Below are 26,401 nucleotides of genomic sequence, written 5' to 3'. Positions count from 1 at the left end.
GTACTGAGGGGCTACCGCGAAAACTGAAATTCGCAAATTGTGGGGATCTTTCCCTTTTACTCCGATGAAGGCGTAATTAGAGTGACAGAGAAAAATGCTCGCAATTTGCGAACTTCGATTTTCACGGTTATAGCCCTGGGGCCAAATTCGACATGTGCAACTGTCAGGTTTCGCATCCACGTCAAATCAACAGATGATTTTATTCCATACTAAGTGTTGATTCCATCAACGGTGGATAGTATCATTTGGTACAACCAAAACTCAACTCTAAAGTAAGGGTGGTTCGGTTTGGTTTGCTTGTCACCCTAATTGTGGATTGTTAATGTCAAATTTTGACATTGTACGTATTCGAGAACTTATGATTTTTCCGACATCAACGGGAGATCAACACGACACGTCAAACGTCGCTTGTCGAATAGGGGTCCTGATGTCTGATGTCTGTTTATTCTTCTTAACTCTTGGTTAAAAGCAAACTGTCGTTTTAAATAGTGTACTAAGTACCAAGTTTAGTACTTATTGAAATTATTGACAAATAATTTTTTTTTTTTTATTATGCATGGGTTTACTCATGGCCACAGACTAGCCGAGGCGTAGACGTGGCCTACGATGGAGCGAGCTCGCCCAGAAGGTAATAATCATCTTTCGTGCAAGAACGTTCGCTCGCGATCACTTTAGTCTCATTATGAGCTTCTGAGACATATCTATGCCTGTACAAACACATAAGTTTCACGTCTATAATATTTAACCATGGATTACCTCTGCGAGGTTCTGCATTTGGAAGTATTTACGAAGACTTGCGCTCACGTAACAGCGTAGTAGTTGCTCTTATATTAGTTGTACGCAGAGTGTGTGTTCGGTTGTATCTTAGGCTCACCCCACAATTGCATATCCCGAACGTCAGCGTCTAGTCAGCTCTATGTAGTGATCCAAAAGACTCGAGCCCTGTGAGCCTTTTTTTAGGGCTCGTCTCATCTCTTGACGCCTAAAAGACTCAAAGCCTTTTTTGTTTCATTAGTAAAATAGGCTTTTAGCCTTTTAGGCGTCGTGAAATGAAGCGAGCCCTAAAAAAAGAGCTAAGAGGGCTCGAGTCTTTTGGATCACTAGCTCTATGGCTGTGCTCGACGCAACATTGCGTTGACGCAACTGCGCAACGACGCCATTTTCCATAGCGCTCACTAGACGTTGACGCTCAAAAGACGGTAGTATGGGGTAGCTCTTACGATATTATGTGCAAGAACGGGTAGTGGTTATCCTTGGGATGAATTTTTCTTTGGGATATTTTTAAGCACACAAATTGTAAACGTGGACAGGCTGACGAGACATGTGTAGCGGGTATCCATGGGCGACGGTAGTCGCTTACCATCGGGCGATTTTATTTATTTATTGAACAATAAGCTAATTAAAGTACCTACATTATTATTACAAGACCCAATTTTGATATTTAGCTTGTGTACCTAGTAAAAACTTAGGCCTGAAACATGTCGGTTTAAGATTCTTTATTCTCACTAATGACTTTATTAGTCATTCTACATACATATTTACATAGTTAATTTAGGTCTAAAGAAACGCCATCCATCTATAGGAAGGAGATCTATGTACCCAATATCTAGGTCAGACTAATTAATTCCACCCAGCGGTCGCAAATGCCTATAGTCAGATATCATCTAACGGAAACTGATATCTAAAACTGAGGGCCTACCGCGAACCATGTTCGACGTGTTGCCTCTCTTTCGCACTTGTAAACTGGTACGTAAGTGTGAGAGCGAGGCAACACGTCGATCGTGGTTCGCGGTAGGCCCTAGAGTTGGCACTAACTTCCATAGCAACTGATATCTAAAACTGATAGTTGGCACTAACTTCCCGTAAGACGTAATACAAATACTGCGATTACTGCGAGCGGAGTTTGGTAGTCGGCTTATGTACGGAACGGTACGGGACACGACACGTGAACGATACGACAAAATATACGATACGAGACGGCGACGAAATGACACAGGAATAACGTGATAACGGACCGACTAGCGGCTCTATTCGGGAAATGAATTAGAGATTCACTAGATATGAAATAGTAAAGATAATATACAGGGTGGAAAGATAAGTAGGGCCCTGCCCTGGAAACTACCTTAAATCCTTAAGCTGGCTCATTTTACTTAAAGGAGACATTCCTTTATTTTTTAAAGAGAAACAAAACTGCATTCAAAGTATTTTTCTTATTTTCTTCAATTTGGCTTGTCTAAAAAAATCTTGCCAGCCAGCGCCAGCCGCCACAAGGTACCTTTTGCCTTGGAACGTCACATATCTTTACTATTTCATATTATCGAGTGAATCTCTAATTCATTTCCCGAATCGCGCCGTATTGCTAATTTTAAAGGTCTAGTTGATTCGTGTTTTTTTTCTCAATCTCACTGAGCGTGAGAGAGATGGATGTGCGTGACTGGGACATGTTTATGAATTTTAATTTGTTCTAAGCTTTAACAAATAAAAACAATGATTTCCCTGAAAAATAAAATGGCGCATTTATAGAAGCAATTTTCGTATTTTTAGCTTTTGGAGCATTCCACGGGCTGTCCCGTACAAACGCATTTTATTTCATGTGTTGCGATTTTTTTCTCGGCATTTAAAGCAGGCGATTATTTTTCTGGGCATATTTTTGACCATTTGTCGTAGAAACTCTTATACCTTTAAATCTTCAGAAACTTCGCGTTTGTACGGGACAACGGTAGACAATTTCATGGAATGCTCCTTTTGTACATACTCTCTGAACTTACGGCACCTCAAACATTCTATTTTGAATTGTTATTTTTGTTTGATCTCGTCCCAAAATGCTCACATTTTGACTATCCGAACTTGTCTCGGCCCTGATTAGTTTGGTTAATCGAGGTTTTTCTTTTCGGTCCCATATTGGGGATACCCTTCTCCAATTTAGGAGAGATTTAAATCATTTAAATCTTCTCGGGGAGAGGTGTATGGTAAGAGAGAGCTTCTTACGGCAGTTACGGCGCGATTCCGGAATAGTAGTTTGTGTTACAAGGGATCAAAATGATATATTTCCGTCAAGGGCGTACATTGAATCCTGAGCGTAATGAGGGATTCTAGTGTAACGCCCAAGACGAAATAATTTTGATACCGTGTGACACATACTGCTTTTCACATCAACTATGAGGAAAATAAAAAAAAACTTAGTGTTGACACAATCTGATGGTTAAACAGATTACTTAAGCTAAAAAAATAATGTGAAAAAAATTTAAAAATTGTGTGCTGGAACAGAAAAGTGTTACTTTGATCCCTCCTAGCAGGGAGGAAAAGTGCCACTTAGATCCAGCGAAATGCTATACATGGAAGTATTCTGTCCGCTCAATTATGACCCAACGCAAACTACCCCGCGATAGGCGGTACTTACAAACTGCTCGATTGGCAATCTCAGTACGACCGAGATGACAGTCCGTGACAAATGGCTAAATTGATTTATAAAAACAACGTTTTTTTGTAATTAAAAATATATTCATGTGTCGTGAAGTGGTGCAGAAGTTATTTTAGTTCATACCAAGGCCAGTGGAATCACTTTTCACTTGTAGTAAACAGATAACTTCAGTAGAATTTGGAAAAAACATGACGATTTACCGTGCTAAGCTAAAACGTAACAACTGCATACGACTTTCATAACAACATACGACTTTTTAAATTGCGAGGATAATAGGGATGGTGTTATGCTAAATGAAGTAGACTATTTTATTAACTTGTGTTTGGTTTAGGTATTTTCTATATAATTATAAATGTAGTAATAAATTCCTTCTTACAGATTTGTATTTTCCTTTTTTATTTCATGAGATGGAGCTATAAAAAAACTACCTAGTTATTTCAAATTAATAATCAAATTTGGTATTGTCATTTTACATTACTTTCCATTCAGATTCCCACAAGATGCTATTCGCAGAGAACTATGGAAAAAAGCTGTCCAATTAGAGAGACATGAAATTGAGCGGATGCCTGGCAAGATATCTAGAATATGTTCTATTCATGAGATATAACCCGTGAGATAATCATACCCGGTCTCCTATATGTAGATACATTTTTCCTATCATGCTTTCACTGAATTAATTTAACAAATACACACATTATCTGAAAATGTTGATCATTTGAATCCACCCTTTACTGTCACATTTATGTAGGTTCTCTCTCAAGCCATTTCCGTCAGTAGAAAAGAGCGGCAAACATATTAACTCACATTATAGACGGGTCTAACGCGAATTATATTCAATTACCTTGATTTACCGACGTATATCAGTTTCGTTTCGTATAATGTGAGTTAATATGTGTTCAAAACGCGAAAGTTTAAAATATTATAAGAGCGGCAAATTTAGAAAATGTAAGAGCGCGAACGGATGTGGTCCTATACAAAATTTTAATTTTGCACCTTTTTCTACTGACAAACTTGCTTGACCGGCTATATACATATAAAATATTCTGAACTGAAAGTGGGGATTTATTGTGACTCCGCCTGTTCAAATATTTTTGACCCGATTCGTGTACCCATGTAAATTTTGCAGACTGTATAGCCAGTCCTATTTCTAAGATCAAGCTCGCCATACATTTACTTTGGCGTACTTGATCTTAGAAAAACGGACGGACTATACCTGAACGTGACTTCTCACTGCCATGCAGATTGATAATAAAATATACAAAATACTTATCATAGCGGAATACATTTATACAACAATGATATATTTACTTATGTTGAGTTAGTCTGTCATGTCATAACAACATTTTAACTAGTTATATTTTAATCTGCATTAAATTATTATACGTGAATTATTTGACTGGTTCTTCACTGTATGGCATAAACCTATCCCTGTCCAAGTCATATTCTAATCAAATATGAACCGCGAACTCTAAGCGGCCAGTACGTACAGCAAGAAGGTTATTAGCGGATTAATGTCGCTGATTGGTAGTTATTGACATTATATGCATTTCATCTAAACATAGCTATGTACCATTAGTGTAATAAAGATGACTATTATTTCGTTTACCAGCTTTGATTACAGGCTCTGTAAACGCGTCGTTTTATTTGAATGTAGGCGTAATTGTGTATGTGTGCTAATTTGGCCCAAGAATTTGAACGGTAATGTTCCTAAAGGCGGTATCCTTAGTTATATATGATCGCAGCTTAGATCCCTCCTAGCAGGAAAAAAAAAGCTCTTTTCCTAATAGGTGGTGTGAAAATAAATTAGAGATGCAATAGATATAAATAGTAAACATATGTGACGTTCCACGGCAAAAGGTACCATTGCCCCGGCTGAATATTGGAGCGGCGTTAATAATAGCGTAAGCGCCAGCTGCCATAAGGTACCTTCTGCCGTGGAACGTCACATATCTTTACTTTTTCACATCTAGTGCATCTCTGATTCATTTCCCGAATCGCGACGTTAGGTTTATTTGACGTTCATATAATAAGAGATGTTCGGCTCGGTTCTGAAAATGTATTAGATCTCTACTAGACCTCAACAAGTTACGATATGGATAATTTAAAGATATTTGTAAGATAGATATGTCAAATTTGACGTTTCCGCGATTCTGGAGGTCTTCTTGAACGATTTCGACAAGATAGACATGTCAAATTTGACGTTTCCGCGATTCTGGAGGTCCTCTTGAACGATTTCGACAAGTTATGACTTAGATATCCAAGTCACATCTAGTCGATATCTAATGTAAATCTAGTTGATCTCTATATCGTTTCTAGATCTTGTGATTATCTCATTTCCCGAATACGCGTGGTTGACTTGGAAAATAAACTGCCTTAATCTTTCAAGTAAAGACTTGTCGTCAAGTGTAAAGTGGCCTCGGGGTGCCAACTAATATCAATTTAGTTTGTAGTATTCAATGTATGGTAATTCCGTTGTTCAGTCCGCCGGCGGAATTCAATTATTGAACTGTTTAAATGTGTCGGAGTAAATGTACGGTAGTGGAAAACGTGATAAAATTGGAGTTTATTTTATATGAACTGGAAAAAACTGCGAATTTTAAATACCTATACATTGAAGTATTTTACTGCAGACGCATCGTGGAGATGGACCGACGATCTGGTTAAAGGCCTGTGCACACCGGCAGCGTGTGCGTGACGTGCACGTGTGCGTGCAGCGTTGTAGTATACAGATCCTTATGAGAGACGGCACACCGCTTGCGTGACGTGTGCGTGTGCGGCTCCAACATTTTAACGCACGCACACGCGCACGTCCCGCACACGCAAGCCGGTGTGCACAGGCCTTCAAGTCGTCGGAAACCGTTGGTTGGAGGCAGCGAATGACCGTTCGCTGTGGAGATCCTTGGGGGAGGCCTTTGTCCAGCAATGGACGTCTTTCGGTTGAGATGATGATGATGACTTTACTGCATTATTTAATATATATATTGTTACAGCGACTTTGAGAAAAAGATAATTATAAATATTATAGGACAATCTTCCTATGCTATCGGCTAGGCTAGGACATAGCGCTACGACCGTATAGCTTGAGTACGAGTACCTACTTAATAATTATGCCAAGCTAAGTGCTCTAAAGAAGATGCAGAGAAGATGGCCGATGGGGTCGAAAAGTGCTCGAGTGGAGACCACGGACTGGCAAGCGCAGCGTAGGACGTCCACCCACAAGATGGACGGACGACCTTGTTAAGGCCGCCGGAAGTCGCTCGCTGGATGCGGGTCGCTTCCAACCGGTACGAATGGAGGTCCAAGGGGGAGCCCTATATTCAGCAGTGGACGTCTTATGGCTGAGATAATGATGATGAAGTGCTCTAATACCGTTCAATAATTCTCCTAAACTACTAAAGTACCAGCTTCCTTTCTTTCTTATTTAAACCGCACCAGGCGGTCCAGCCGGCCTAGCCAAGTTACAACCGCTATCGCTTCGACAACGAAACGCTTTGTGTCTCTCTATCACTCTTCCATGTTAGTGCGACAGTGACAGTCGCGTTTCGATCGCTACGGAGCGTAAGCGATTGGCATTTTGGCTACGCGGCCAGGCGGTCTAGAATGACTTGCGTTCTCGCGCGGGTCCAAACTTGAAATCGCGCTGGCGGGCCGATTCGAACTTTAAGATACGTCAAATATTACGCCTAGATACGATATGGATTAGATATGTCAGTGTCAAAAGTGACGCATCTTCAAACAAAAACGTCACTTTTGACACTGACCATATCGTATCCATGTAATTAATAAACAAGTTTTGTATAAAAATCTTAAATTCGCTGATTTGTAATTCTGATAAAACCTGGCCAAGTCAAATCTAACCTACTTTAAGATCTCACATTTTTTTAAATAACAGCAATTGTTATAGGTATCCAATAAAGCAAAGAAATAGAGTTTAATACTTGTTTATAATGTTATTTTGTTCCTATAAATACATATTTGGATTTTGCATAGAACTTGGCAGTGGCACTCATTTAGATCTCCATTCTTTTTGCGGCGAGCCCCACAGCCAAGCATAATTTTTGTATTGAACTTGGCTCTCCTTTTTTACATTTATGTTTTTGGTGGGATCTATCTTACAAATATCTTTAAATTATCCATATCGTAACTTGTTGAGGTCTAGTAGAGATCTAATACATTTTCAGAATCGAGCCGATTGGTTGCCCGAATTGCGCTGCAAAAGAGAACTAGTTGATATCCAAACTATAACGTATCTAGAATGGATCTAGTATGTGTCGTCTCTTGTGAATATCTTGAAGTTCGAATACGGCAGTAAGCCTTTTGTTTAGGCAGTGTGACCCATTGTGTCGGAAAAACAACAGGAATAGTACATTTTCGCAATATTTAAGTGTCCCCTGCAAACTCGGTTCTCCATACAAACGTTACGCTCTCATTTTAAACGACTAGATATTGCACTCAAACTTTGTACTTACAATAGGATAAGGTATATTTAATTTAGTCCAGTAGGTACCTAATTAGTTAAAAAACCACCATAATAAAAAAAAATCAGCGAATTTAAGGTTTTTATACAAAACTTGTTTATTAATTACATGGATACGATATGGTCAGTGTCAAAAGTGACGTTTTTGTTTGAAGATGCGTCACTTTTGACACTGACATATCTAATCCATATCGTATCTAGGCGTAATATTTGACGTATCTTAAAGTTCGAATCGGCCCGCCAGCGCGATTTCAAGTTTGGACCCGCGCGAGAACGCAAGTCATTCTAGACCGCCTGGCCGCGTAGCCAAAATGCCAATCGCTTACGCTCCGTAGCGATCGAAACGCGACTGTCACTGTCGCACTAACATGGAAGAGTGATAGAGAGACACAAAGCGTTTCGTTGTCGAAGCGATAGCGGTTGTAACTTGGCTAGGCCGGCTGGACCGCCTGGTGCGGTTTAAATAAGAAAGAAAGGAAGCTGGTACTTTAGTAGTTTAGGAGAATTATTGAACGGTATTAGAGCACTTTATCATCATTATCTCAGCCATAAGACGTCCACTGCTGAATATAGGGCTCCCCCTTGGACCTCCATTCGTACCGGTTGGAAGCGGCCCGCATCCAGCGTCTTCCGGCGGCCTTAACAAGGTCGTCCGTCCATCTTGTGGGTGGACGTCCTACGCTGCGCTTGTTAGTGCGTGGTCTCCACTCGAGCACTTTTCCACCCCATCGGCCATCTTCTCTGCATCTTCTTTAGAGCACTTAGCTTGGCATAATTATTAAGTAGGTACTCGTACTCGAGCTATTACGGTCGTAGCGCTATGTCCTAGCCTAGCCGATAGCATAGGAAGATTGTCCTATAATATTTGTAATTATCTTTTTCTCAAAGTCGCTGTAGCAATATATATATTAAATAAAGCAGTAAAATCATCATCATCATCTCAACCGAAAGACGTCCACTGCTGGACAAAGGCCTCCCCCAAGGATCTCCACAGCGAACGGTCATTCGCTGCCTCCAACCAACGGTTTCCGACGACTTGAAGGCCTGTGCACACCGGCTTGCGTGTGCGGGACGTGCGCGTGTGCGTGCGTTAAAATGTTGGAGCCGCACACGCACACGTCACGCAAGCGGTGTGCCGTCTCTCATAAGGATCTGTATACTACAACGCTGCACGCACAGGTGCACGTCACGCACACGCAGCCGGTGTGCACAGGCCTTTGACCAGACCGTCGGTCCATCTCCACGATGCGTCTGCAGTAAAATACTTCAATGTATAGGTATTTAAAATTCGCAGTTTTTTCCAATTCGTATAAAATAAACTCCAATTTTATCACGTTTTCCACTACCGTACATTAAACTCCGACACATTTAAACAGTTCAATAATTGAATTCCGCCGGCGGACTGAACAACGGAATTACCATACATTGAATACTACAAACTAAATTGATATTAGTTCGCGCCCCGAGGCCGCTTTACACTTGACGACAAGTCTTTACTTGAAAGATTAAGGCAGTTTATTTTCCAAGTCAACCACGCGTATTCGGGAAATGAGATAATCACAAGATCTAGAAACGATATAGAGATCAACTAGATTTACATTAGATATCGACTATTAGATGTGACTTGGATATCTAAGTCATATCTTGTCGAAATCGTTCAAGAGGACCTCCAGAATCGCGGAAACGTCAAATTTGACATATCTCATCATCATCATCATCTCAGCCATAAGACGTCCACTGCTGAACATAGGCCTCCCCCTTGGACCTCCATTCGTACCGGTTGGAAGCCACCCGCATCCAGCGTCTTCCGGCGGCTTTAACAAGGTCGTCCGTCCATCTTGTGGGTGGACGTCCTACGCTGCGTTTGCTAGTCCGTGGTCTCCACTCGAGCACTTTTCGACCCCATCGGCCATCTTCTCTGCGCGCAATGTGGCCTGCCCATTGCCACTTCAGCTTGCTAATCCGGTGAGCTATGTCGGTGACTTTAGTTCGTCTACGGATCTCCTCATTTCTGATTCGATCACGCAGAGAAACTCCGAGCATAGCCCTCTCCATAGCTCGTTGAGCGACTTTGAATTTTGAGATGAGGCCGATAGTGAAAGACCACATTTCGGAGCCGTAAGTCATCGCTGGTAACACACATTGATTAAAGACTTTCGTCTTGAGGCACTGAGGTATGTCGGACGAAAAGACATTACGTAGTTTCCCGAACGCTGCCCAACCGAGTTGGATTCGGCGGTTGACCTCCTTCTCGAAGTTGGACCTACCTAATTGGACTGCTTGTCCTAGGTAGATGTACATGTGACATATCTATCTTACAAATATCTTTAAATTATCCATATCGTAACTTGTTGAGGTCTAGTAGAGATCTAATACATTCTCAGAATCGAGCCGAACATCTCTTATTATATGAACGTCAAATAAACCTAACGGCGCGATTCGGGAAATGAATCAGAGATGCACTAGATGTAAAAAGTAAAGAAATGTGACGTTCCACGGCAAAAGGTACCTTATGGCAGCTGGCGCTTACGCTATTATTAACGCCGCTCCAATATTCAGCCGGGGCAATGGTCCTTTTGCCGTTTAACGTCACATATGTTTACTATTTATATCTAGTGCATCTCTACCACCACCTATTCGGAAAAGAGCTTTTTTTTTCCTGATAGGAGGGATCAAAGTGGCACTTTTCTTCCCTGCTAGGAGGGATCAAAGTAACACTTTTCTGTTCCAGCACACAATTTTTAAATTTTTTTGCACATTATTTTTTTAGCTTAAGTAATCTGTTTAACCATCAGATTGTGTCAACACTAAGTTTTTTTTTATTTTCCTCATAGTTGATGTGAAAAGCAGTATGTGTCACACGGTATCAAAATTATTTCGTCTTGGGCGTTAACACTTGAATCCCTCATTACGCTCAGGATTCAATGTACGCCCTTGACGAAAATATATCATTTTGATCCCTTGTAACACAAACTACTATTCCGGAATCGCGCCGTAACTGCCGTAACAAGCTCTCTCTTACCATACACCTCTCCTCGAGAAGATTTAAATGATTTAAATCTCTCCTAAATTGGAGAAGGGTATCCCATCAAAAACATAAATGTAAAAAAGGAGAGCCAAGTTCAATACAAAAATTATGCTTGGCTGTGGGGTTCGCCGCAAAAAGAATGGAGATCTAAATGAGTACCAAGTTCTATGCAAAATCCAAATATGTATTTATAGGAACAAAATAACATTATAAACAAGTATTAAACTTTATTTCTTTGCTTTATTGGATACCTATAACAATTGCTGTTATTTTAAAAAAATGCGAGATCTTAAAGCAGGTTAGATTTGACTTGGCCAGTTTTCATTACATCAGTCATTTTATAAAGTTATTCAACATATATATTTTGTAATTCTGATAAAAACTGGCCAAGCCAAATCTAACCTACTTTAAGATCTCACATTTTTTTTAAATAACAGCAATTGTTATAGGTATCCAATAAAGCAAAGAAATAGAGTTTAATACTTGTTTATAATGTTATTTTGTTCCTATAAATACATATTTGGATTTTGCATAGAACTTGGTACTCATTTAGATCTCCATTCTTTTTGCGGCGAACCCCACAGCCAAGCATAATTTTTGTATTGAACTTGGCTCTCCTTTTTTACATTTATGTTTTTGATGGGATGGTTTTTACTTCTGTTCTTTGTATAATTATGTGGTACCGCGCGCCGCCGACGACACACCGTTGGCCGGTTGTTTAGAGCGTATTACAAGTTTTTTGTATGGGGACACCACTTATTTTTTGACTAAACTTTATTTTAATATAGCAAATATAATAATACATATATTGGGGTAGTTTCAAATATCTGCTTGTAACGGTTCCAACGCTACAATAAAAAAATATTTTTTTGTATGGGGACTCCCCCTATTCTTTAACTTTTTTTTATTTTTAGATTTTTTCCTACGCTTACACACAATAACCGAGCTGGATTCCAAATTTCATCCTTCTAGGTCATCTGGAAGTAGGTTAGGTTTAGGTACTTATATGTCAGTCCCAATAAAAAATGTTTTTTTTGTATGGGGACCCCCCCCCCCTATTTTTAAACTTTATTTTATTTTTAGATTTTTTCCTACGGTTACACACAATAACCGAGCTGGATTCCAAATTTCATCCTTCTAGGTCGTCTGGAAGTAGGTTAGGTTTAGGTACTTATATGTCAGTCCCAATAAAAAGTGTTTTTTTTGTATGGGGACCCCCCCTATTTTTTAACTTTATTTTATTTTTAGATTTTTTCCTACGGTTACACACAATAACCAAGCTGGATTCCAAATTTCATCCTTCTAGGTCATCTGGAAGTAGGTTAGGTTTAGGTACTATAAGTCATAAGTCAGTCTTAAAATTTACGACTTTTTGACCTTCATACCTTTATAACCGTTTGAGCTAGCTTCATGAAATTTGGGCTTCTAGATATCCTTATGGATATAATTAAACACACGTAGTTTTATGTGTTTACGTCAAAGATGTTTTGAGTTATAGAAGGGTCAAAAGTGGCACCAAGTGGTTCGTGTAATATTACACTCGGCGCTGGCTAGGCAGTTCCTTTGCTTGAACTTGGCTTGACACGCTGCCGCGTGTCTAGATATGTCAAATTTGACGTTTCCGCGATTCTGGAAGCCCTCTTGAACGATTTCGACAAGTTACGACTTCTATCTAATGTAAGATATCTAATGTAAATCTAGTTGATCTCTATATGGTTTCTAGATCTTGTGATTATCTCATTTCCCGAATACGCGTGAATGTCACTTTTACGTTAGATAGAGTAAGATATCTATTAGATGTGAATTGGATCTCTAAGTCATATCCTGTGGAAATCGTTCAAGAGTATCTCCAGAATCGCGCAAATGTCAAATTTGACGGGTTAGATCTTAAACATATCATTATCGTATCTTGCTGATGTCTAAAAGGTATCTAATAGATATCTATTTCAAAATCCGAATCAGGCCCTTAGGTACGTGCTGACAGCAAACATACGCTAATATTCTACACAAATATTGACTACCTATTTGTTTTTCGAGGCAACAATATCAAATAGGTATGGATGATTGTATGTCGCTTCGGCCATTTCTATTATTTAAGGTAACATGCCCGATGTGGGAATAGAAAAACCGTAGGTAAATAAATAACAATATCTAGGAGACCGAGCTTTGCTCGGAATATATATAAAAACTCAACGAGCGTGCGTTTTCCCAGAGATAAGACCTAGCTAGATCGATTTTTCGCCCCCGAAAACCCCCATATAGCAAATTTCAGCGAAATCGTTAGTGCCGTTTCCGAGATCCCCGAAATATTATACTTATATAATTATATCCTCTAGCCGCCCATGCGTCAAACCTTGCCAAGCAAAATGAAATTTTATTTTGTCAACACAAAGTTCAATTTAGAATGGAACAGGAGACCTTTTTATAGGTCTCTGGGCGGCTAGAGGTTAAATCCATACAAAAATTGCTTGTTTAAAGGCACAAGATTAATCAGTCAAGATATTCATGTTTTGGTTTAAATGAAACATTAAATGAAATATTTAAGTACCTACGTAAAAATCTACTGTAAAATAAACGATACTATCTTAAGGTTACCCATACGTACGAGCCGAAAAAGGCACCCTTCCGAAACCAAAATATGCGTATCAGGTAACAAAGTCTGTACCAAAACCAATTAAATAATAAATACCTACTTAATTTTTCAACCTAAGCAACAAAGACTAACGGCTCGATTCGGGAAATGAATTAGATTTATTTATTTATTCGTATGGCATTTACAGAGTCGCTAATTATCAATTACAATATTTACAATACGATATCTAAATTCTTCACCCATTGGGCAGCCTTTGGCTGCTGTACCTGTCTGAATAGACCTCACAGCACGTAAACCGAGTCGATTCACTGGAATGCAATGAATTAGATACTCAATAGATATAAAATAGTAACGATATGTGACGTTCCACTGAAAAAAGGACCTTATAGCGGCTGGCGCTGCGATTCGGGAAATGAATTAGAGATTCACTAGATATGAAATAGTGAAGATATGTGACGTTCCACGGAAAAAGGTGCCTCATGGCGGCTGGCGCTTACGTCGCATAGCGCCGCAGTAATATTGGAGCGGCGTTAATTATAACGCAAGTGCCAACCGCCATAAGGTACCTTTACCCGTGAGACGTCACATGTATTTACTATATCGTATCTAGTTAATCTCTAATTCACTTCCCGGATCGCGCCGTAAGGCTGATTTAGACGGCGCGCGAAATCGCATGCGATTTTAGTTACATTGCGGACTGTTGCTTATGTCCAATTCAACCGACCGATCAACAACCGTAATGTATGTATGTATGCATGCGAGTTCTCGCGTCGTCTAAATGAGCCCTTAAGCATCTATTTAATATAAACTCCCTTGTATAAAGCAGTCAAAGAAACGTTTTCCCTCTTATTGCTCTAACGGCCGCTTCCGAAACGTCAACGACTGTAACAAACAGGAACGCCTCACTTCCCACTTACTTCAATTTAGCGAATGCTTACCGAATTTAGCGTTTTAAAAGAGACCAGGAAATAATAAAGATCGTCAATTGCTATAGACAGTTGAGTTAAATAACTCATATCGCCCGTTCTTTTACATACATAACCTACATAAAATTGTCTACAAAAAAGATTTAATACACTTTCTGCAAGGACCCATATTTATAAAAGCTATACTATTGCAAAATACGTTTAATACACGAGTTATTTCCCCCATTTTTCCTTCATTTGGCGGCTTATAAGTAACCTTTACAGATTTTTATACATACATACATACATATAATCACGCCTATTTCCCGGAGGGGTAGGCAGAGACCACGGATTTCCACTTGCTACGATCCTGACATACCTCTTTCGCTTCCTTCACATTCATAACATTCCTCATACACGCTCGCCGGTTTAGGGTGCTCTTGACCTGGCCTTTCTTCAGGATTTCCCTGATCTGATAAGTACATATTACCAAAACAATGAAAACCAAATTATGAAATTTACCTACTATTTTTAAATAAGGTTTTTTTATACTGACTTATTTATTCACTAGAACATACCTATAGTGTAATTTTTTTAAATCTATTTTATTATACGTAGGGACTTAATCTATTTTTTGTTTCTGGCAGCATGTCGACGCTCTGTTTTAATCTATAGTTTTAAATGAGCAATTCTTGTATATTTATTTATAAGAATAAATTTCTAAGAAATTTCTAAGAAACGGCTCTAACGATTTCGATGAAATTTGCTATAATAATATGGGGGTTTCCGGGGGCGAAAAATCGATCTAGCTACAGTTGCCTCCAGAATCTCGCGAACTAAATTGACAGGTCAATGTGCACAAATGATACCACAGTTTGGCCAGTGCTGTTCATATCGATATTTTCAAAAAGTTTGAATTAGAGAATATCGCGATAATTCACCGCTAGTGGTGCGACTGTTGCGCGGTCGGTTAAAATGTATGTTTAAGTTATTTTACAAATGTTACTTGGTATTTCGAAAATTGTGCAATTTTATACAAGGATATTGTAATTGTAATGTACTTAAACATATTGTAATTAAATAAATATTTTATTTTGTTTTATTTGTTACGAAAACTTACAGTTAGAGTAACAAGTTAGGTGATAACATAGAAACAGTGATTTTGGCTCAAAATACCTACAAAGAAAAAGCCGGTCCAAACGGGGAAATTTTTCGTATAATGTGATTAATTTCTCATTTAATTTGTGTCATCTACCGGCCACATGTAAAAAATTAAATCACCAATTTTACATTTATGGCGACAACCGAGCTCTTGAAATATACAACTTGCCCCCAAACCTGCATACTAACATTGAAATTTGTCAGTTTCGCATCGGCACCTCCTGATTTGATCGGTAACGTTACAATCTTACAATCCAATCAACCCTTTTCTCGTCACATTCATATAAATCGCAATCGTTTCTGACCCCTTTATAATTATGACATGGGTAGTAAGTGCAATCACTTACTTACCTACTTATCGATATCATTTTATCGACATATACCCGTGACTATTTTTTCTTTGCTATTCCTGGTATCATTTTATTTGTCAAACTCATGTCATTTTAGTTCGCGAGTTTCTGGAGGCGACCTTAGGTCTTCTGGGAAAACGCGCATTGTTGAGTTTTTATACGTTTTCCGAGCAAAGCTCGGTCTCACAGATATTACTAGCTAAATGAGCTTTTCAGTCTTTACAATTTATGCGTCTCTGGTTTTCCCGAGCCGGATCCCCGCTTTGATCCTTCCTGGACATTTGAATATGTAAATGCCGAAAATGGGATGAGCCGGAGCATCGCTGAAAGAAACGGGGGTTTAAAGGCTTCTCTTCACGTTGGGCCAACGCCAACGAGGGACGCAGCCATGCGGTAGAATGAGATAGCAATATCACTTGCTCCCTCTAACGCATAAATGCGTCCCTCGTTGGCGTTGGCGTTGGCCCAACGTGAAGAGGAGCCTTAACATGCGGGTGAAGCGTTTTCATTTAGTTAATACGTTTGTACGATTTGGATTTTTAACGTGGCCAGGCGTGGCTCACTCCGCGATTTCGTCGCTTTGCTACAGTTAGCTAAAAGTACATCCGTTCCACCCCAATTTTGAGGAAAGCCATAAGCCGCGCGTGGCGCTGTCGCCACCTAGCGGCCATATTTGTGCTGATCGTAACAGACGCGTTTTGTTAGAGAGTGAGTCTTCTGTACCTAGTACTATTATTTATTCTGTGACGTGGGTTAGTTACTGATCTGGGGGCACGGCAGTGCCCCCGCCAAGTCGAGCAAAACAAACACGCACGGCCGTACCATCCTTTTCCCGAAGCGATTCAGGCGATTTTCGACGTCCTGTATTAAGTTTACACAACGGCTTACTAGCTGGTTCGAATCCCGGTGAGAGCATTTGTGTGTTTATCAATTAAATTCCAAATTAGTGTCAAATAGATACTTTGTAACATCCGTGTGAGCCATATGAGACTATTAAAGTGGGATGTCGTTAAGCAGAGGTCAAAGCGTCTTACAAAATGTATGTCACATTGTATGAAGACTAACAGGTTGTAATTAAAACTTTTAGTGACTCTAAGTGATGCTATTTTGATAGGTTACCTGACTTTACAAAACCTTTTAAGTATGGTAAAATGGGTTGGGTGAAATTTGACTTTCAAACCTCGATACAATTTTATTTTTACATGTGAAAACTGACCCTGCCTCGTGTCTCGTATTTGGGGTGAGAGGGTTTTTCATACAAAGATGATTTTGGAAGATTGTTGGATCGATTTTTTTTTATTATGCGTATACTATAGCCCCATTTTACATTGGAATACATTATTTTTGTAGCAGTAACCTTAAAAGCCCTGCTCACCCCCCTCTCAAACCTTCTCTCCCCATTCATAACCCAACTCTCCCCGCGAAACCTACTCACCCCGTTTTACGGTATACATTCTTATTTTCGTCGATATATTGTGGTTAAAACCATGGTTAGTGTTCTAGATTATATTATAATAAAACTGATATGTACTTAGTCCAACGCTTTCACCCAATAACCCAGTTCATTTTAGATCCCATCAACTCTCAATAATAGTTCTTACACTGCGTGCTTTCCATGACACGGGCAAGGGCAGCATCCGCTCGGTGTACCCCTTACTTCATTAAAGTGTCAAAAGGGCCTCTACCTGTTGGCTTCGGCTCCGCGCTCGCCTCCCAAAGGTCCGGAATACCATTGTTCCGTGACGGGAAAGACATACTAATATTGATATACTTAACAGTGTTCTTTAGTGTTACTTATTGCATCTTCATATTTCGTATTTCTCGAATACGATTGGTCGGAACGCTTTCTCGCTCTCTGTTATGTTTTATTCTGCAAGCGGCTCAGGCTTTTATGACTACCTTTAGTAATCAAATAGACGCAATCACCCCATAGTTGCAACTACCCCGGTTGACATTACCTAACATTGATCCTGGATATTTCGTGATATCAGAGTTTTAACATGCGACGCTTGGCTTCGAGGTTTTCTTTTAATTAATACATTTGTATTCTGGCGGGGTGGGATTGAATTTTTAACGTGTCGGAGTCAATGTGATTTCAAACACGTAGGAGTTACGTCAGTAACGAAATATGTGGCGATCCATGCCTAAAGGATCCTCATGCTCCATGTGCATAAGGTCCCTTCTCTATGGAAAGCCACATATAGGGCCCGATTCGGATTTTGAAATAGACATCTATTAGATATCTTTTAGACATCACCAAGATACGATAACGATATATTTAAGATCTAACCTGTCAAATTTGGCATTTGCGCGATTCTGGAGATACTCTTAAACGATTTCATCAGGATATGACTTAGAGATCCAAGTCACATCTAATAGATATCTTACGCTATCTAACGTAAAAGTGACATTGGTTGCCCGAATTGCGCTGCAAAAGAGAACTAGTTGATATCTAAACTATAACGTATCTAGAATGGATCTAGTACGTGTCGTCTCTTGTGAATATCTTGAAGTTCGAATAGGTACGGCAGATAGTTAGCGGCGCTGAAAAATATTATAGTCCACTTTAAGGTTGTATTGTATGACTTGTATGGAGGACATCGTTTAGGTACAAACAGCAACAATCTAAACTATCCATCGGTGGACCTAATGCCTTTTGTAATAAGGTTTATGGACAGTTAACAGTGTGGGCGATGGTACTTACTTTATCTGGTTGTTCTAGTCCAGCGGTTTTGTGATGGACGTGGTTGTCGCATGATAATAGGTACCAAAAACCGGGCAAGTGCGAGTCGGACTCGCGCACGAAGGGTTCCGTACCATAATGCAATGAAAAGGCAAAAAAAAACGGTCACCCATCCAAGTACTGACCCCGCCCGACGTTGCTTAACTGCGGTCAAAATTCACGTTTGTTGTATGGAGCCCCACTTAAACTTTCATTTTATTCTGTTTTTAGCATTTGTTGTTATAGCTCTGTGAAAATTTCAACTGTCTTGCTATCACGGTCTGTGAGATACATCCTGGTGACAGACGGACGGACGGACGGACGGACGGACAGCAGAGTCTTAGTAATAGGGTCCCGTTTTACCCTTTGGGTACGGAACCCTAAAAATGGCAATAGTTGACAAAGCGTCTTTTTAACCGACTTCAAAATTCCTTCTGTTTTTAGCATTTGTTGTTATAGCTCTGTGAAAATTTCAACTGTCTTGCTATCACGGTCTGTGAGATACATCCTGGTGACAGACGGACGGACGGACGGACGGACGGACAGCAGAGTCTTAGTAATAGGGTCCCGTTTTACCCTTTGGGTACGGAACCCTAAAAATGGCAATAGTTGACAAAGCGTCTTTTTAACCGACTTCAAAATTCCAAGTGGAGGATGTTCTCAATTCGATTGTGGGTTCCTTTTTAGGGTTTAGGGTTCCGTACCGAAAGGGTAAAGAAGGGACCCTATTACTACGACTCCGCTGTCCGTCTGTCTGTCACCAGGTTGTATCTAATGAACCGTGATAGCTAGACAGTGGAATTTTTCTCAGATGATGTATTTCTGTTATACATAATATATAATAAATATTTAAGTGGGGCTCTCATGCAGCAAACGTGATTTATTTGCGGTTTTTTTGCGTAACTGTACGGAACCCTTCGTCCGCGAGTCCGACTCACACTTGGCGCGTTTTTTAATGTTTGTTAGGTACCTTAGAAACTCATCACTTCTCAACTTAGGGCGATTGTGCACTACAATGAATTTTACTGTCCGGCAGTCCGAGTTTTTATGTATATAGTAGCTTGTGCACTAGACGTAATTTTACCGTCCGACATTTTACTTTTTCCCATTCCGGACAGTTTTTTCCGGTCCGAGAAGACAGCTATGAAAAACGTGTTTATGCTTGTGCACTGCGTTTGGAATTATTATTCATGACTTGGCCGGGCGGGGGCGGGCTAGGGGTTTTAGTAAAAAGACGGACAAGTGCACAAGCCAATTATCCGTTTTTTCCATGCCACTGCACCGCATCTGCGAGTAAAAAGAATGACAAGTGCACAAGTCAATCATCCGTTTTTTTCATGTCATATCGGACCATGAAAACTCGGACTGCCGGACAGTAAAATTCATTGTAGTGCTCAATCGCCCTCACAGATTAATCTAATTTTTTTTAATCTAGTTCTACTTACATAGTAAAAAGTGATATTTGATGGAGTTGAATGAAGACCTAAACGACTTTTATTACACCTCCGTTAACGTGTGTCCCGGTATTTTTGGCCACTTTGGCCGTCCCTGTCTATTTGATTCTGACTGTACAATTCAATGTCTTAACGACGGCAATTAGAAGTTGTCAGCATTGTTTGAAAGATCAAGGCCCCGCTAACTAACTGGGTATTCAAGTTTCTGCTAAAGGTTAAAGTTTTAACACGCTTCCTTGCTACGGGGGAATGAATAGGCCGGTTCGTTTAATATACCGGGTGTGGCCTATAATATGAGCAAAAAATTCAACCGTAGGCTGTACTCCTCATACTGACCAACATTTGTTCAGCGACTTTTAAAAATAACTTGTAGTTTGCATTTTAATACACTTTAAATTTTATTCTAAGACGCAATGTATTGCGAATTTTGTTATGTTTAAGGCGTGACAAGCAACGTCAATCACAATGATAATGTGTGAATGAGTGATGAATGATGTGTGAATGGTGTGGCGATGGCGTCCATTGATGATAATATTTATTTTGTATGAAAACTAGGGAGTCTAAATACTTCATAATTTTTAAAAGTTGTTGAACAAAAGTGTCACCGTTTGAGTAGTACAATCTGTGTTTTAATTATTTGCTCGTGTTACAGGCCACACCCGGTATTTAATTGTTTTACAGCAGTCAGGGAAGTTCAAGAACTAGTAGCTCTGTGAGTTGTATACTTCGCGAGTCTCTCTCTGCATAATAGTCAAAAAAGCAAAGGTGACAATCGCTGTCGCTTCGGCAACAAAACGCTTTGTGTCTGTCTATCACTCTTTCATATTAGTGCGACAGTGACAGGTGCGTTTCGATATCTACAAAGCGGCATGTTGGCTACGCGGCCTGCTTACAAAATTTCACGAGTATCTGTAGGAAAATGCAACATTTCAGGTACGATAACATTTTTGCCCAAGTTGAAAGAGAGACTCTTCGCTCGCGCTTTGCGCTCGTTTGATGAGAAATAAACATAATCAGGACCCCTATTCGACAAGCGACGTTTGACGTATCGTGTTGATCTCCCGTTGATGTGGGAAAAATCATAAGTTCTCGAATACGTACAATGTCACAATTTGACATTAACAATCCACAGTTAGGGTGACAAGCAAACCAAACCGAACCACCCTTAGTTTAGAGATGAGTTTTGGTTGTACCAAATGATATTATCCACCGTTGATGGAATCAACACTCAGTATGCAATAAAATCAACTGTTGATTTGACGTGGATGCGAAATCTGACAGTTGTACATGTCGAATTTGGCCCCAGACATTTTACAGTGCTATCATATCATTTCATTTTTACATGGCAAAATTGTTTATAGCGAAATCTGATGCTCCGCGCCAATTAACTATCGTACACGACCGAAATTTAACTCCTGTACCCGCAGTAGGTACAATACTATTAATTATCTAAATATATACTAGGTATTAACACTTTGACAATAGAGGCGTGTTAGATAACTGCTGTATAGGGGTACGCTTTATAGCATTGTACCTATTGAAGAAACTTCATAGTATCTTATTACTTACTTACTCTGGCGCAGCGACCCAAAGTGTGTCTTGGCTTCCAACACGACTGCTCGCCACTGATCCCGGTCCTGTGCCGTTTCTCGCCAGTTCTCAACCCGGAGCTCGCGTAGATCAGCGTCCACCACATCCGCCCATCGATACCTAGGTCGACCGACCGGGCGGCGTCCTATCGGTTTTCCTTCAAACATTATTACCTTAAAATATTTTACTTTTAAAGTTCCATAAGCTATTTGCGAACATACTCCAGAAAGCCATATGAGAGGCCTCGCATAGCCCGTCTGTCCGAAACTGGAACTTAGTTTGCCTGGTTAAAATACCCGTGGCCTCAGCTGCAACACACACGTACCTACAGCTGTACCGTTGTGCGATCGAGCGTTTGCAAATTGAGATGACTCATAAGATGCAACAAAAAATAACCTACAGAAGTTCTTAGGAAAACGATGTAACTCCATAGTTACATCATGTTGCCACAATAATTTCCTAGTTGCAGCGTTTTGCCCATAAGATTTTAACTCATAAAGTGATTCATTGAAAAAAGAAAACATAGTAAGTGTAATTTTTAAAATGGATACGTAATTAAAAAGAAAAAATAGGTAGTTCAATTTTTTTTATTTTCAAGTTTGATAAACGGTATTACTTTCATTTTTTCAGTCTCTTGCCGCGTTTTGGCGTATTCTATGCTTAAGAGCATAGATTTAACAATATTATAATGCAAGCTGAACGCTGCATATAGCATTTACAGCGTTCTGCTTTACTCTTATGTTATGATGTATTAACACGACACAGAAATAAACACGCGTTAACTCTTGTTACAATGTTTTGGTATGCTTAGCCTATAGTTGCCGCGTTTTGGCAATTTTCTACAGACTTAATTAAAAGAGATATCAAAAATCTGAAAAAAGGGGATGATGAAGAACATAAAAGGAATCATTTGATCCAAGGCAACTTAAAACGCTGTAACTTGAGTTGCAGCGTTTTACCATTTAACGTCAGTGAGGTCTAACTGTAATTATAAATAACATTCTAAAACCCAAAAACGTTATCTGCCTCTATAGCTCTTGAATGTACGAGCGATATAAAGGCAGATTAAGAAATAATATGTTTCGTTTTTCGCGGAAGGGCCTCTTCGATAGTTCGATTATACAAGCTTCGATGGCGACCTTTGTTGCCGAGTTATGGATATTCATGTATGTATAATGATCCCACCACGAACTGAACTGAAACCAGTCTTTAGGTATTTTGTGATATCCATGTATGTATAATTATGTATGAACACCGCTTCTGGGTCATAATCTCAAGAAAAATCTTAATAGCGTGATTTAGGATACTCTCTACAAGGAACAACGACACCTACAGTATGATTCATAAACTAACCGCGGGCCGTGACGAAACGCGGCTCCGTACACATGTCAGTCTCCTTAAACCTCTGCAAGTGAAACTCAATATACTCCAACTGAAGGTATTCCACCGCCGTGTTCGAGAGGTTTTGTTGCCGAGTTTGAACACACTGGCAACTTATGGGTCATAATCTCAAGAAAAAAATTAATAGCGTGATTTAGGATAGTCTTTACAAGGAACAACGCCACCTACAGTATGATTCGTAAACTAACCGCGGGCCGTGACGAAACGCGGCTCCGTACACATGTCAGTCTCCTTAAACCTCTGCAAGTGAAACTCAATATACTCCAACTGAAGGTATTCCACCGACGTGTTCGAGAGGTTTTGTTGCTGAATTTAAACACTGGCAACTTCTGAATGGAACTGTTTAAGCTATTCTTATTGTTTGAAAACGTTTATACATACATAGAACTTGATCTATTTATTTAAATGGTCCGACCTACGCAAAAAACGGCAAAAAATCACGTTTGTTGTATAAGGGCCCCACTGAAATATTTATTATATTCTGTTTTTAGTATTTGTTGTTATAGCGGCAACAGAAACACTATCATGGTTCATGAGATACAGCCTGGTGACAGACGAACGGACGGACGGACAGTAGAGTCTTAGTAACAGGGTCCCGTTTATACCCTTTGGGTACGGAACCCTAAAACTGTAAACATATAATTTGACGTTGACTGTACGGTGTATAAATTAACAAAGCTCCGAGATTTACGTTAACGAATCGTCGACTTTGTATCTCGGATTCTCGGAATTAATTTGAAATTGTTAAGGTTCTTGATAATCTTGCGTTCCTTTATGAAAATGTTTTCATTATTTTATTGTAATTATGCTGAGTAAGAGCCGTGCTTATGACGTTACTTTTAATTTGTTTATTTATCGTAATAGGTTTTTATTTGTTCCCAACGTAATAGGTATTAAATTAATTTTTATTCTGTACCTAATTATTGTACAAAAAATCATGATTATTCAGTCCTTCCTCTCCTCACTTTGTCCCGGATTTTGCTACAGCTCTTGGGAGCCTGGCAACTACCTAATCCCAAGAATGTAAATCGTTGCAATCTTTTCTTGATCTAACTCTATAAAACTTATAAAATATGTTTGTCATTTATAAAAGTTCAAGGAGGATCATAATTGAGTTTGTCTGACAATTCTGACATACATACATAATTCAGTTTGTCTGCTGTGATGCGCACTCTCATTTCTCACACGTGGAAAAGCAACATTAAATGTTATAATGCTTTTACGTGATGCGAGAGCAAAACTAATTTTGAAGCAATGTAAGCAAATCCATGAAGTGGAAAATCATTTATTTACATACAATGTATATACAGTGGTACTTCGAAACGAAATTAATAACTAGCTTTAATCTAAAATAGGCCCCTGTGGAATTGTGTCAAGGATGCTGGCGGCATTTCCTCGCTGTATCGCAATGCTGAATACGGTGTGCGAGGTAACCGCCAGCTCTTCGGTCACCAGTTACGTCAACCAGACGTTTCGCGATTTCCGCGAACAACTTATACGCGCTAGGACCCCATGGACCTAGAGTTTCAACTTCAAATGATATAAAATGGTACTCTCTATCGAGGCTCTTATATTTGTTACGTTTTAAAATAATAATTAAATAGTTTTGGAGTTTATCGCGAACATACATACATACAGACATATGCGGCGGGGGACTTTGTTTTATTAAAAGTGATAATTAAAGTTGTTTTTAGTTTTTAAACAGCCTGATAAAAGTATTGAAAGTTTTAAACACTATGAGCAGACTTAATATTAGAAAGGCAAAAGTTTCAGCAATGCAAATTAAACTTAACTTTTAAATAAAACTGCATTTCCAAGATGTTTCGAATACAAGTCCAATACAGAAATATCTTTAAATGGCATTTATCTCCAACGACTAGGGATTTCGTATCTTGCTATGTTTCAACCAGAGACTATCTTTCTATAGAATCCACGAATCCACATAAGTCAAAAGCTCTTTCATATTTGCTCTCATGTTGCTTAGTGACGGCCTCCTAGGCATTTGTTTGTGTGTTTATCACCATATAGGTACAATAATATAGAGATGACACGGGGCAGGGGCCAAACGGCCGAACGAGATGCACTTATGGAAATTTCAGTAGGAGTAGCAGAGAAAGCGGTATTATTGCTTGTCCTTGTCACAGTCACACTTTTTGTTTGTTCCCCACCAAAAATTTAGTATGGTTTATGGTGGGCAACAAATAACCCGACCGAATTATGTTGTCAGGAATGTTAAAACGTGTTTTTAATATTGTCGCTTTGCGGATGTTTTGTCCCTCACGGAGGCACGCGTATAGCTCATCTGTGTAATACTAGGTCTATGGTTTATCACAGCCATTTTGTTCCTGAGTTATAGATGTTAAATACATAGAATCTATGTCATAGATGTATTCCAGAATTTATCTATTTCCTCATAGTCTAATAAAACATGGTCTTCTCTTCCCAGAGTGATACAAGCCTACGTCACAATAACATGGCCGCTATATATAGCGCTATCGCATATTATCATATAGCGCTGTCGCATGATGACGTAGGCTTGTGTCAGTCAGGTGACCTAGAAAAGGCGGGAAGAGAGTACCAGGCGGAGTATATTATTATACCATGCTATTTCCTCATAACACAAGCCTTATTGAGCTTACTTTAGGACGAGGTTGATTTGTGTCAGATTGACAAAAAAATGCCAATCGGAACAAAAATATAATATTTTAATTACAGACGGGTCTAACGCGAATTTTATTCAATTATCTTTACCGACGTGTCGACACGGGTTTCACTGGTCGTGGTCGCGGCTGACTGATGTCCCAGCAAAATGTCAAAACAGAGATTTGTGCATCTACCCGACGAAAAGTGTATGGGAAAGTTTGGGGTAGACATCGCATTTTCAAACCACCCACCACACATAATGTTAATTATTGTCAATAGTCCGACACGCAACACTCACAATATCCACGCACGAAGATAGATCCTTTGGCTTTAACTTCTGTATCATTGGTTCCCCACTTGGCGATAATTCAAAAATGAAAAAAAAAATGTATAGGGATGACAGACTCTAGTGACGCTACTAGAAGTCACGTGACTATTTCCATACCTTAGGTTTGTATGACGTTTTTTATCAACGATTGCCACTTTGGCCCACAGGACAGATTGCACCAATAATTATGAGATTTATGAGAGTCACGCGAAAAGAATAGTTATTTGTTTCACTCGGGGGCAAAGTTGTTGTTTAACCGCTCGTGCTAATATTGATACCCGAGCAAGCGAAAGATTCCAAAATTGAACAACGAGCATAGCGAGTGGTT

The 26,401-nt window shown here is 39.5% G+C and overlaps 1 protein-coding gene across 2 annotated transcripts in view; it reads left to right on the top strand.

The window, feature by feature from the left end:
- The window catches only part of LOC134679036 (uncharacterized), a 189,152-nt gene that overhangs the window by 138,810 nt on the left and 23,941 nt on the right, over nt 1–26,401 (top strand). The window lies entirely within an intron of this gene.

Source organism: Cydia fagiglandana, chromosome 2, assembly GCF_963556715.1.
Source record: "Cydia fagiglandana chromosome 2, ilCydFagi1.1, whole genome shotgun sequence".
In the NCBI taxonomy this organism is placed as follows: Eukaryota; Metazoa; Arthropoda; class Insecta; order Lepidoptera; family Tortricidae; genus Cydia; species Cydia fagiglandana.
This window is presented reverse-complemented; position numbering and strand designations above follow the sequence as displayed.